Source organism: Pan paniscus, chromosome 18 (assembly GCF_029289425.2).
Source record: "Pan paniscus chromosome 18, NHGRI_mPanPan1-v2.0_pri, whole genome shotgun sequence".
In the NCBI taxonomy this organism is placed as follows: Eukaryota; Metazoa; Chordata; class Mammalia; order Primates; family Hominidae; genus Pan; species Pan paniscus.
Genome location: NC_073267.2, coordinates 77,238,809 through 77,251,857, shown reverse-complemented (window position 1 = coordinate 77,251,857; position 13,049 = coordinate 77,238,809). Strand labels below are relative to the sequence as shown.

The 13,049-nt window shown below is 44.6% G+C and overlaps 1 protein-coding gene across 1 annotated transcript in view; it reads left to right on the top strand.

The window, feature by feature from the left end:
- GFOD2 (Gfo/Idh/MocA-like oxidoreductase domain containing 2) overlaps positions 1 to 13,049 on the top strand; it is a 50,210-nt gene that overhangs the window by 832 nt on the left and 36,329 nt on the right. The gene's annotated exons all lie outside the window — the stretch shown is intronic.

The window sequence follows — 13,049 nt, the reverse complement described above, 5'->3', positions numbered from 1 at the left end:
TGGACTTGAGACAAAAGGTGAAGTGAGGTCTTCCCATCAAGGCCCTATCACACTTAAAAGGTGAGGGAGGAAGAGTGGACAGGGACATGAGGGCTTGGGAATGGTTGTGTGAAGAGTTTACCCTCCATACTACAGCACGATCTAAAGAACAAGGCAGGATAGAAGAGTTGAAAGCTGTACTGGATAGGCATCAGGGAAGCTTATTTAACTGTCTTATTTATGTTCATTGTTCCCATAATGTTATCCTGAGGGCAAGAAAGTGGATGTCCTTTTAAATGTCCAGAAAGAACTAGGGCAGGGCACCACCTTTGTGATCTATGGGGCCCAAAAGCCTCTAAAGGAATAGCCCTTAGTGTGTGGCCCTTAAGTTGAAGGGAACAGCATTTAATTTAGAAAAGGAAGGCACTTAAATTTATTGTGATATGGAGCAATATAGAGAAGATGGTTGTTTTTGAGTCGGGGAAGCTAGATTCATTCTTGATAAGGAAACTTATTTCCTTCTGGAAAGCTACACTAGAGAACAAAAGAGTTTTAAGGCCATCCATTTTACAGAAAACGTGAAAAAATTAACTGCTTTGGGATTGGGAGTTTAGAGAACCTGCCTGGACCAAGAGAGGAAATTTTCAACAGACGCTTCTGTTGGTCGAATCCTTATTTCACAGATAAAGATTCTGTTGTGAGAGGTTTTCTCTTACCACCTGGTTTTCCCACTTTGCCATGGAATAATCATTGGTCTGGGTCTAATTCTCTATCTATCTATCTATCTATCTATCTATCTATCTATCTATCTATCTGTCTATCGAGACGGAGTCTCACTCTGTCACCCAGACTGGAGTGCAGTGGTGCGATCTCGGCTCACTGCAATCTCCGCCTCCCAGGTTCAAGCGATTCTCTGGCCTCAACCTCCTGAGTAGCTGGGACTACAGGCATGTACCACCACGCCCAGCTAATTTTTGTATGTTTAGTAGAGAAGGGGTTTCACCATGTTGGCCAGGCTGGTCTCGAACTCCTGACCTCAGATGATCTGCCTGCCTTGGCCTCCCAAAGTGCTGGGATAACAGATGTGAGCCACCACACCCAGCCCTCATTATTATTTTTATTTGCTAGGGCAATTGCTATCTGATTTCTATAGTAATACTAGAACACATTGGTAGTAGAACTAGCAATTTTTTAAAAAGCCTCCTCTGACCCAAAACTTAAAAATTAGAACTATGTGATTTTTAAAAGATGGTCCCTGATTCTAATCATCAAAGTCAGTTTGTCCCTAGCTTGATAGAAACTAATTTTCTATTTACATTTGACTTTGCAGCAGGTTTTTCCCCTTGCCCTTATAAGAAGATACATTGGAAGTATAATAATGTTAACAGGTGAAATCAGTTTAAAGAAGAAAGCTTTGGGCCGGGCGCAGTAGCTCATGCCTGTAATCCTAGCACTTTGAGAGACCAAGGTGGGTGGATCACCTGAGGTCAGGAGTTTGAGACCAGCCTCACCAACATAATGAAACCCCGTCTCTACTAAAAATACAAAATTATTGGGGCATGGTGGTGCACGCCTGTAATCCCAGCTACTTGGGAGGCTGAGGCAGGAGAATCGCTTGAACCTGGGAGGCAAAATTTGCAGTGTCGAGATCGCGCCATTGCACTCCAGCCTGGATAAGAGCTAAACTCTGTTTCAAAAAAAAAAAGAAGAAGAAAACTTTGTCTTGGCTTCATAATTCGGCATCATACCATAACTATGGGTATTGTGACTGTGCTTTTTACCGACTTTTCTTGCACCTGTGGGGTTATTTTGTATAAATACCTCAGGAGTTATAGTGGGGCATTATCAAAAGCAAATGTAACCTCTGGGGAAAATCAGTACTGTTAACCAAATTCTGTCAGAAAGGCTTCATGAAAATCATTGTGTTCTGTGCAGAAACCTTCATTACTTTCACGTTGACCCAGAGGAAGGTAAGGCAAGTAGGCCAAAATCAAGTCAAGGTAAAATGGAAGGGAGCAGTTGCTACCTGTGGAACTGGATGGACTGTGGGAGGGTGTTTTGAACGTAGGCACAAATACTTTGAATGAGCTTTTGGAGAGGGTACTGCTTAAATACGGCTGTGGTGTGCCCTGTGGATTTGTGTGAGTTTTCTGAACTCCAATCAGAAAAACACTTGTTTTCAGAGAAAGGTAGACTTACAGAGGACTCTCAAAAGTCCTGGTTGCTATGACAGTGAAACCTTTGACAAATAATTACTTAACTTCTATGCCATTTTCTGGAGCAGCTGAGGGCAGTTATCATATCTGGCCTGTAATAAAGTAATCAACAGTGTTTGACAGGCCAACCATGAGGAAACCCTACCAGATAAACCAGCAATGCTAACAGAAGCTACTTTCACTGAACTGATTTTCTAGTTTTCCCATAAGAGGAGAAATGGAATGGGGATGCAATGTCATCTGATGTTAGAAGTTGAAATGCAGAGGTCGGTGTTCAGAAAACACAGGATCAGAGAGACCACTAACTTAGAAATAGGAAAAGTGCCTTTCTGATGCCTGAAAAGTCACTCATGCATATTTATTTTTAAATGTTTATTCATTTTTGAGACAGGGTCTTGCTCTGTCACCAAGCCTGGAGTACAGTGGCGTGATCACAGCTCACTGCAGCCTCTGACTCCTGGGCTCAAGTGATCCTCCCACCTCAGCCTCCTGAGTAGCTGGGACCACAGGTGCATGCCACCACAGACAGCTAATAAAACAAGTTTGTTTTGTTTTTTTTTGTTGTTGTTGTTGAGATGGGGGTCTCTATAACAGGGGGTCCAATTCTAGAACAAATCCACAATTGGAATTAGAGTACATCTAGGAAAGAATGGAATTGGAGATTTTGCTATTTTTGAGAACTTATATACAGTATAGTAATGGAACATTATCTTTCTTGCATTCAAAAGTAGTAGATTTATATTAGCAAACTTAAAAGCAAACTGAAATTTGGAGTCTAAAAGTCCTTATTACTTGAAAATTTAAATGGCAGGTGTTTTAAAAAGTGAGAATGAAAGACACTTGAAAAGCTTGGGTTCATGAAAGTTAGAATGGTAAGAGATACTGAGAAAAACATGAAAGCAGGAAGAATTCCCTACACTCTAACACCTCCTTATAAATTAGACATTGGGTTGGGAATGAGCTCACTAAAGTACCTTGTCTTCAAAGACAAAAAAAATTTTTTTGTCTCATGGTGATGTGAATAAACACTTAGAAAATATGGATTAGAGCCAGGCGCGGTGGCTCATGCCTGTAATCCCAGCACTTTGGGAGGCTGAGGCAGGTGGATCGCCTGAGGTCAGGAGTTGGAGACCAGCCTGGCTAACATAGTGAAACTCCGTCTGTACTAAAAATACAAAAAATTAGCTGGGTGTGATGGCGGGTCCCTGTAATCCCAGCTACTAGGGAGGCTGAGGCAGGAGAATTGCTTGAACTCGGGAGGCAGAGGTTGCAGTAAGCCAAGATCGTGCCATTGCACTCTAGCCTGGGCAACAAGAGCGAAAGTATGTCTCAAAAAAAAAAAAAAAAAAAAAAGAAAGAAAGAAAATATGGATTAAACATTAAGAAGGAAGAGTCGAATATTTCCACTTTACTTAGTACCCTTGAACCCTGTCCTTAAGCACTTGTTTGCTAGCTCCTGCTCTTAGAAAGGAATTGCAAGTAGTGTTTTTGTCCAAGGTACTGTCATTTCTCAAGGTAGCCAGTGATAAAATCTATATACTCTTTGGGACCCTGGATAGTCCTGAAATTCGTGGGAACATAGCTCACTCTCTCTGCCACCTTTCTAAGTCATTCCCAAGAGCTTCTGTAAAGATTTCTATCAGTCCTCTATAATCAAGGATTTGGAATGAAGACTGTGAAAAATGGGAACTGAGTACTTAGTGTGGTCTTCCTTTCTGGCCTGGGATAACTGTGCTACTCTCAAATTGTCAGCTCTCGATTTCTCATGAGAATAGATAACCCCAAAATAGAACCCAAAACACTTCTACTTGGCTTTGAGATTTTACCGTATCACTTTATAACCTCAAAATCTTTATTATTTACTTTCATAATTGTATTTTACTTAGGATGATAACCTTAGGCAAATCGTGTAATTTCTGGATCGTAATTTTTTTTTTTTTTTTTTTTTGAGACAGTGTTTCTGTCTCCCAGGCTGGAGTGTAGTGGCACAATCCCGGCTCACTGCAATGTCCACTTCTGGGTTCAAGCGATTCTTGTGCCTCAGCCTCCCGAGTAGCTGGGATTACAGGTGTGCGCCTTCATGCCTGGCTAATTTTTGTGTTTTTAGTAGAGATGGGGTTTCGTCATGTTGGCCAGGCTGGTCTTGAACTCCTGGCCTCAGTGATCGGCTCACCTCAGCCTTCCAAAGTGCTGGGATTACAGTTGGGAGTGACCCTGCCCGGCCTCTGGACCATAATTTCTTAACCTGTATAACAGGAAGCAAAATGAAAATGTCATAAATGTGTAACAGTAGAGAATGAAAAGCTAGTTCATATGGTCAGTGGCTGTGATATTGTGAAATACATATTTGGTCTTCTGTCTCTGTTTCCTGGCATGCAATTTCAATAGGTTAGTGCAAAAGCAATTGCAGATTTTGCCGCAAAGTAATGGCAAAAACCGCAGTTGCTTTTGCACCAACCAAATCCCTGGAATCTCCTGAGTGATGGTTTTTTGTATGCTAATGAGTTAACTGGTGGCTGGCAGCTCCTGGGTAGTTTCAGGCTGGGGACTGGTCATAGGAAACATCAAAGCATGATTAGAGGGTTGTGACTTTCAGCCCCACTCCGCAACCTCTGGGGAGGAGAGTGGGACTGAAGGTTAAGTTGATCGTCAATGGCCAGTGGTTTAATCAATCATGCCTAGTTAATGAAGCCTCCATAAACACAGGGAGGGCATGAAAGCTCCAAGCCCCTTCCCCCATACCTTGCCCTATGCACCTTCTTCATCTCTATCCTTTGTAATATTCTTTATAATAAACCAGTAAATTTAAGTTAAGTGTTTCCCAGAGTTCTGTGAGCTGCTCTAGCAAATTAGTTGATCTGAAGGAGGGAGTCATAGGATCTCCAGTCTGTAGCCCATCAGGCAGAGGCACAGTTGAAACAACCTGGGGCTTTTGATGGCATTGGAAGTCGGGAAGGGGAAGTCTGTGGGACTGAGCCCTCTACCTGGGGGATCTGATGTGATTCTCCAGGTAGATAGCGTCAGAATTGAATTGAAGGACACCAGCAGGTGTTGACTGCAGAATTGCTTGCTTGCTTGGTGTGTGGGGAGAAACCCCCACACATTTGGTCTTCTGTGTTGATTATTGTGGTGTGAAAGCAGAGGAAAAACAATTTGAATTTGTCTTTCCACTTTCGCAATGACATACCTGTTATGTAACCCATAAAACTATTTATGATAACATGAAAGATGCTTATGTCTGGCCAGTGTGGCGGCTCACGCCTGTAATCCCAGGACTTTCGGAGGCCGAGGTGGGCGGATCACTTGAGGCCAGGAGTTCAAGACCAGCCTGACCAAGATGGCGAAACCCTGTCTCTATAAAAAATTAAAAAAATTAGCTGGGTGTGGTGGTGCACGCCTGTAGTCCCAGCTACTCAGGAGGCTGAGGCAGGAAAATCACTTGAACCTGGGAGGCAGAGGTTGCAGTGAGCCAAGATTGCCCCACTGCACTCCAGCCTGGGTGATAGCAAGACTCCGTCTCAAAAAAAGAAAAAAAAAAGAGAAAAATGCTTGCATCAAAAGAGTAAGTAAAATAACTCAGGATACAAAATTGTGCATACAGTATGATCACAAATACACCAAACAAATGTAAAAACGTAGCCAAAATAGAACATAAGAAAACACCATAGTTTTCTTAGTATTTTATTATTATTTTTTTTGGTTCAATTTCTTTGTAAAAACGTTGGCCACCATTTAACATGTAGTGGCAGCCACGCGCGGTGGCTCAAGCCTGTAATCCCAGCACTTTGGGAGGCTAAGGTAGGCCAGTCACCTGAGGTGAGGAGTTCGAGACCAGCCTGGCCAACATGGTGAAACCCCATCTCTACTAAAAATACAAAAATTAGCTGGGCGTGGTGGTGCCTGCCTGAAGTCCCAGCTACTTGGGAGGCTGAGGCAGGAGAATTGCTTTAACCCAGGAGGCAGAGGCTGCAGTGAGCCGAGATCATGCCACTGCACTCCAGCCTGGGCAACAGAGCAATACTCTGTCTCAAAAAAATAAATAATAAATAAATAAATATTAGCCAGGGGTGGTGGTGTGCGCCTGTAATCCCAGCTACTCGGGAGGCTGAAGCAGGAGAATGGCTTGAACCCAGGAAGCAGAGGGTGCAGTGAACCGAGATTACGCCACTGCACTCCAGCCTGGGCGACACAGCAAGACTCCTAAAAAAACAAACATGCAGTGGCAACAAAATGCACCCAGTTTACATGCATCAACAAGTTAAATCACAATACATGAACAACACAAATTTCAAACAAACAGTACTGAGATAACTTGTGTTGCATTTACTACAGTACTTGTACTCCTAATAGAGATGGGTCTATATTTTAAAAAGTAAAACCTCTTAAAGTTTTTTGCTGGTATAAATGAGGATATAAACTGATTGTCTGAGAGACTTCACCCCCTCTCACTCTGAAAATTGGTGTGTGAGTGGGGAGAATCATGGCAGGGTCTACTAGGTGGCACTGATGTTTCCTTTCCCAGGTGTCAGTGAACCAAACGGTAATGAGGTTACCTGGTTAACGAGTGTGTTTGTGTGTGAGGTGTGTGTGTGTAATTGAAAGGTGACTATACATGACTGGGCACAGTGGCTCACACCTGTAATCCCAGCACTTTGGGAGGCTGAGGTGGGTGGATCACTTGAGGTCAGGAGTTCGAATTGAGCCTGGGCAACATGGTGAAACCCCGTCTCTACTAAAAATACAAAAATTAGCTGGGTGTGGTGGCGCGTGCCTGTAATCGCAGCTTCTCAGGAGGCTGAGGCAGGAGAATCGCTTGAACCCAGGAGGTGGAGGTTGCGGTGAGCCAAGATCATGCCACTGCACTCCAACCTGGGTGACAGAGTGAGACTCCATCTCAAAAAAAAAAAAAAAAAAGACTATACAGATCTTAAATGTTGCTTTCTAAGACTGCTATGTCTTGTTGACAGGTAGTTTTGACCATTAGGGTTTCTTTGGTGGTGCTTGATGGACAGCAAGTATATTATAGGAAGTTCCATGTGGCAAGTGGTTTCTGTGGCAGGGTAGCTCCTGCTAGGAAATGATTCTGCCTGAGAGGCCCTTCTGGGGGTGACTCTGGGAGCATGTGAGATTGTGTAACTGTCCTGCCAGGCATCCTCTGATTGTCAGGGAGAAGGGGGTTGGAAGAGAGGTCAGTCATACTTCCAGTTGCTTTTCAGCCTTTTGTATTCATATTCCTGAACTCACATTCAGAAGCTCAGGGGACACAGCTTGTATTTTGGAACAATGGGGAAGATGATTTAACATAGTATTTCTTATGTGATGTTATTTTCAAAATAAATCACTGTTAGTCAATGACTGTTTTAGTTCTTTTAGCCCTGGGCTTGCTCCTGATCATGGTGGGGTTTTTTGTTTTTGTTTTTTTGCTTTTTTTTTTTTTTCCTTTGAGACGGAGTTTCACTTTTGTTGCCCAGGCTGGAGTGCAGTGGTGCAATCTCAGCTCACTGCAACCTCCGCCTCCTGGGTTCAAGCAATTCTCCTGTCCCACCCTCCCGAGTAGCTGAGATTACAGGCTCATGCCACCATGCCTGGCTAATTTTTGTATTTTTAGTAGAGACGGGGTTTTATCATATTGGTTAGGCTGGTCTTGAACTCCTGACCTCAGGTGATCCGCCCACCTCGGCCTACCAAAGTCCTGGGATTACAAGCGTGAGCCACCGCGCCTGGCCTCATGGTGGTTTTTTTGAGACAGTCTTGTTCTGTTGCCCAGGCTGGAGTGCAGTGTTGGGATCTCAGCCTACTGCAGCCTCCACGTCCTGGGTTCAAGCGATTCTCATGCCTCAGCCACTGAAATTCGATTATTTTACATCTCCCATTTAGCAGCTAGCTGGAAGATTGTTAACTCACACCTCAACATGGTCATGGCCCAGCTGGTAAGCAGTTTTCTGTGTATAAGTAGGTAGTGCTTGTGAAGGGCACTGGACCTTTCCTGTCATGGGGGAACTACTTAACCTTCCTAGTGACTAGAGACTGTAACACGGAGTTAGAGAACACCCATCAGGGTCCCTGTGCTCTTGAGTACCCTGAAATCCAGAAGGAAGGCAGATGGGTGACCCAAAGTGTCTTTTGCTACCATTGAAATAGCAAGCACTTTTCTCAGGAACAGAGCACTCCTGTCTATATAGAAAATAGAAAACACAAGAAAACTTCAATTAGGTTTGCGCATTGAAAAATGTTTAGCATGATTAAATACCCTCTTCTTGGGACCACAGGTAACACACCTCTCTAGAGTTGGCTACTTCATGTGCATCACAGACAAGTGTGCTTTATCTCAGTGATTCAAAGGCAAAGGCAGAGTCCTGGTTTACATGCCTGCCTCAGAGAAAGATCTTGGAACACTCACTATGTTCTTCAGTCACATCAGTGCTTGGTATTTGGCTAAGGGTAGCAAGAAATGGAAACTGTAAGCTCCAGGGACCTGACCTGTTTGGATCACGCTTGTGTGTCCCAACTGCTGGCATAATGCTTGATTCAGGTGGCATTTAAAAATATTAGGGAATGACTGGGCACAGTGGCTCATGCCTATTATCCCAGCACTTTGGGAGGCCAGGGCAGGCTGATCACTTGAGGTCAGATGTTCGAGACCATCCTGGCCAACATGGTGAAACCCCGTCTCTACTAAAACTACAAAAATTAGCCAAGTATAGTGGTGTGCACCTGTAATCCCAGCCACTCGGGAGGCAGAGGCATGAGAATTGCTTGAACCCTGGAGGCGGAGATTGCAGTAAGCTGAGATGGCGCCACTGCACTCCAGCCTGGGCGACAGAGGGAGACTCCGTTTCAAAAAATAAATAGGCTGGATGCGGTGGCTCACACCTATAATCCCAGCACTTTGGGAGGCCGAGGCAGGTGGATTAGTGGAGGTCAGGAGTTCAAGACCAATCTGGCCAACATGGTGAAACCCTGTCTCTACTAAAAATACAAAATTAGCTGGGCGTGGTGGTGTGCACCTGTAATCCCAGTTACTTGGAAGGCTGAGGCAGAAGAATCGCTTGAACCTGGGAGGCGGAGGTTGCAGCGAGCTGAGATTGTGCCATTGCACTCCAGCCTGGGCAAAAAAGAGGGAAACTCCACCTCAAAAAATATATATAAAATAAATAAATAAATACCTAATATAGGCAGTAGATAAGTACTTTGCCTATGTTAATAACTAGCTGAGGCGGGGCGCAGTGGCTGACGCCTGTAATCCCAGCATTTTGGAAGGCCGAGGCGGACGGATCACGAGGTCAGGAGTTCGAAACCAGCCTGACCAACATGGTGAAACCTCATCTCTACCAAAAATACAACAATTAGCCCGGTGTGGTGGCACATGCCTGTAATCCCAGCTACTCAGGAGGCTGAAGCAGGAGAATCGCTTGAACCTGGGAGGCAGAGGTTGCAGTGAGGCGGAGGTTGCAGTGAGCCAAGATCGCGCCACTGCACTGCAGCCTGGGCGACAGACGGAGACTCCGTTTCAAAAAAAAACCTCATAGTGATGCAGATACTTCTATGGGTGTTAAGTTTACTTCTCCTTTATGATCCAATTTATCTGATCCTTTTGTACACTGGGTAGTTATGCTTCATAGGATAGATCATTAGCCTGTCATTAGTGTCCTTCCTGGGACACTGTGTGGAGCAAGGTAGGATGAGGAGCTGGCATCTCTGGCTGGGGCTTGGTCTGTTCTCTGATAAAATGTTAGTTGCCTAGCAGTTTACTCCCATGTCAACTTATAGAGCTGGAGGGATAGCATTTCTTTCCTTTGCCTTTCCTTTATTTATTTATTTATTTATTTTTTTGAGACAGTCTTACTCTGTCCCCCAGGCTGGAGTGCAGTGGTATGATCTCGGCTCACTGCAACGTCCACATCCCAGGTTCAAGCGATTCTCCTGCCTTGGCCTCCCAAGTGGCTGGGATTACAGGCATGCACCACCATGCTCAGCTAATTATTATTATTATTTTGTATTTTTAGTAAAGACAGGGTTTCTCCATGTTGGCCGGGCTGGTCTCGAACTCCTAGCATCAGGTGATCCACCTGCCTTGGCCTCCCAAAGTTCTGGGATTACAGGCGTGAGCCACCGCGTCCGGCCTGTATGCTCATTTTTCAATCATTACTCAGCACCTACTCCATGTCAGGCACTGTGCTCTGTCCTGGTGACATAGCAGCATGTGAGACAAGCAAGGTCCTGCCATCATGACAGACACTAAATAGGTGAGCCAGTGAAGCATGCTGAGCCCTTGAAAGCCAAAGCTCAGGCTGCTGTGGGAACTGTGAATAGAATCACTTAACCAGCTGAGGCACAGCTTCTCTGAAGAAATGATGTTTAACTGGAGACCTAACAGATCTCTTGAGAAGGAGTTAACCTGGGATATTCGGAAAAGGTTGTCCCAAGCAAAGCAAACAGCATGGACCACAATCTCTGAGCAGAACTGAAGGGGTCAGGTACGGTAGCCTCTAGCCTGACAAATGCAGTCATAGGAGAAAGTTGAAGAAGGGCCCCACCCACACTGGGGAGATGCTTTGTGAGCCCCATCAAGGAATTTGGGCTTTATCCTATGGGCTTAAGGGTTGGGGGAGAAAATGGTCAGAACCAGGAGAGAGACATCAGGATGTCCAGTTGATGGAATGGAAGGATGGCCTGGCCATGGGGGCAAGGAGGCTTCACTGCAGCCATAGTGGTGCCTTATGAACTGGTCAGGTTTGAGTCACTATCATTTATTTGGGTCCATTATCACTTGCCTTCCCTTCACATTTGTCTGTTGGCATTTGACTCAATATGACCCTCAGATGCTAGGTCACTGTGGTCCTGCAAGGCTCGCTCAACACAATATACTTCTCTGGTAAGAGGGAGGAAACTTGACTGCAAGGGGACTGAGGTGATGGATAGTCCTGGGTAATGCCCTGTGGAGGAGGCGTGATGGTTGGAGAGACAGTTCTATGTGAGAGCAGCGTCTTGGCATATCATGATGTAGTAGAAGACAGAGCAGCAGCTCATCTTCCTAATGCCAAGCATCAGGCAGAGCTATTATGATGCTTGTTTTCTTTCCTGAACCTTCAAACCAGATTCTGCTCCAAACTACTTAGGCTAGTGACATAAGGAATCACTTTATTACTTTTTTTTTTTTGAGACGGAGTCTCGCTCTGTTGCCCAGGCTGGAGTGCAGTGGCGCCATCTCTGCTCACTGCAAGCTCCGCCTCCCGGATTCACGCCATTCTCCTACCTCAGCCTCCGGAGTAGCTGGGACTATAGGCGCCCGCCACCACACCCGGCTAATTTTTTGTATTTTTGGTAGAGATGGGGTTCCACCGTGTTAGCCAGGATGGTCTCAATCTCCTGACCTCGTGATCCACCTGCCTCGGCCTCCCGAAGTGCTGGGATTACAGGCGTGAGCCACTGCACCTGGCCTCTTTATTACATTTTTAAACATATTGCAAGAGCCTACTGATGGTTTTGGTGAGCTCAGTATATATGGTTTTCTATAGTATGGTTTTGATGGGCTCAGTATATATGTCTTAGTTTATTGACTGTGCAGGAACTAGGTCTGAAATCTTTCATTCTTTCAGCAAATATTTAGCACCAACTACATGTCAGACCTTGTTTTAGGCACTAGGGATATAGCAGTGAACAAAACAGACAAAAAATTTGTTGTCTTCAAGGAGGATACATTCTAGCAGGGATGGTGGGGAGAGACAAACAATGGAAGAATACACCTGTTTCTGAAAAGCCAACATGGAAGTAGAGACCTGAAGGAAACGTGAGAGAGAGAGAGAGAAAGCCAAGTGGATGTCTGCACAATAGAGGTTCTTGGATGCAGGGTATATTTTGAAGGTAGAGAGTCAGCAAGACTTGTTAATGGATCAGATGTGAAGTGTGAGAGAAAAAGAAGACTCAAGGATAACTCCAAGGTTTTAACTTGAGCATTTGAAAAGTTTGTGTTACCAGTTTCTGAGATGAAGGCATTGTGGGAAGAGTATGTTTGGTGGGGAGAAACATCAGGAGTTTAGTTCTGGACATTTTAAGTTTGAGATGCCTATTAAACATGCAAGTAGAGATGTTAATAGGCGGTTGTTTGCACCCGTCTGGAGCTTAAAGAGGACCTGGCTGATAACTTTGGGAGTCATCAGGGAATAGATAACATTTAAAAGCCATGACACTGAATGGAACCACCAAGGGAGTGAGTATAGATAGAAAAGAGAAATAGACTGGGGACTGAGCCATGGTTACTACAGTCACCATCAGGAGAAATGAGCAGAAGGAACCGAGAAGTGGTCAGAGAGGTAAGAGGAAAATCAGAAGAAATTTGTGTTGTGGAAGTCAGGTGAAGAGTGTTTCAAGGAGGTTGGAACCTGCCATGTCAGATGCTGCTGATAGGTGAAAGTGGGATGAAGGTGAGAATTGACCACTGGATTTAATTGTATTTGACAAAGATGAGATAGCTGAAGCTTGGTTATTTGTTGTATGATTTACAACCAATAATCCAGGGTTTTCAGCCTCGAAGCCTGAACACAGAGCATCATGAGAGAGTTGCATAATTGCAGTTTGAAGTTCTGAACATTGTACTTTTCCTTCCTACCTCTTTTGGACTCTTCATTCTGAAGAAATGCTTTTGGGTCTGGTTACTGCTCTGGGGAAGGGGAGTGTCTGTTAATCACAAATTGGGTTTTTAATGACATTGGGCTGCTGTGCCTTTTACTGCACAACCAATGTCAATGTTTGGGTTTTTTTCATGGTGATGAAGACTTTATTCAGGACCATGGCGGCAGGTATAGGTACCTCTGCAATGAGTCTTGCAGTTGGGGAGAGAGACTGAGCTCAACT